Source organism: Trypanosoma equiperdum (genome assembly GCF_001457755.1).
Source record: "Trypanosoma equiperdum strain OVI genome assembly, contig: ctg_1866, whole genome shotgun sequence".
Lineage (NCBI taxonomy): Eukaryota > Euglenozoa > Kinetoplastea > Trypanosomatida > Trypanosomatidae > Trypanosoma > Trypanosoma equiperdum.
Window position 1 is genome coordinate 6,084 of NW_027123911.1, and position 1,276 is coordinate 7,359.

Sequence of the window (1,276 nt, forward strand, 5' to 3'; positions counted from 1 at the left end):
GCAGCCCACAAAAAAGACTTTACACACCCAAAGCTCCAACCATTACGTTTCTTTTAAGTTAAAGGGCACTAATATTTTTCGCAAAGGAGTAGCCAACTGTACACCCCACAGCTGCATCATCGTGATATCTACCACTTGGCGATCGCTCATTGACGACCAGGTACGATTTTTATATTAAAAAAAGAGGCACCTTATACGTTGCCGTAACAGTAATAATATAGAGGTTAATCAGAAATGCAGCAAAAATGGGGGTTTTAAACCCTTTGTAAAAGCATATAGTTCTGTGGATTCACGAAACTCAACACGAAACCGAAGCGAGCTCCAGATTCCCCATAGGCGCATTACCTCTTTGACAATGAGCGTATTGGACCAACTGACGGTACGAGCTCAGCTATCGAAGACATTTAAATAGATTTCACTCCCCTCCAGCATCGAAAAAGAAATTAAGGAGAGTTAATAAATTTAGGGACATTCCTAAACAGCAAATAGTGGCCCATCAGACAATCCGTTTAATGAGTCGATGGAGAAAGTAATTTTCATTCCCTCTATCTCTCCAGCTAAAGCCAACGGCTGTTGGAAAGGCATTTGCTGGTCATGTACAGTTCCCCACTAAATGGGGTGGGGGCTCAATAAAAACGAAATTGCGTACGAAATATACTGTTCGACGCATGCGCATATGTATGGACCCCCGTAAGGGGGTCATGACAATCAGTAAGTAGGTGCACCCGCGAAAACACAACCGTGTATTGCCTAATACACCTCCCCCCCCCCACCCCCCAAAAAAAAAGAAGACGGAGAACAACCTGTGTATAAAGCGACGGGAAGTGTAAGCACTGCAGTTGTCCACCATGTTCCCTCTCTGTTGTTTTCCACCTTCTCTCTTGTCCCTGCACAAAAGCATTCGCCTTCAGTCCAAGAACTACCCAACCGCCAAGCCTTCACTACGCACCTACATATAGTAGGGGGGAAGTAAAAGGTGATTCCCACCGCCTTCGCTACGCGATGCCCAAACTCACCCTGTCAGTGATGAAAAGTATATCTCTGCAGGAAGCAAAGTTTTCTCTCAAACAGTATTACGTTGCCGAGAGGTTCATTGATCACAACGGCAGTGTACAACACCTTCACTTGCCAGTGGTGATGTCACAAAAAAAAAAATAGTAATGACGTCCCAACGCAACCAATACCACCTTTCAACTCCGCCTTATTTCAGTCAATCGGTTCCCCCTTCTTTAGCTTCAAAAAGAAACATGTGTACATGCATATGCCGATCAACAAG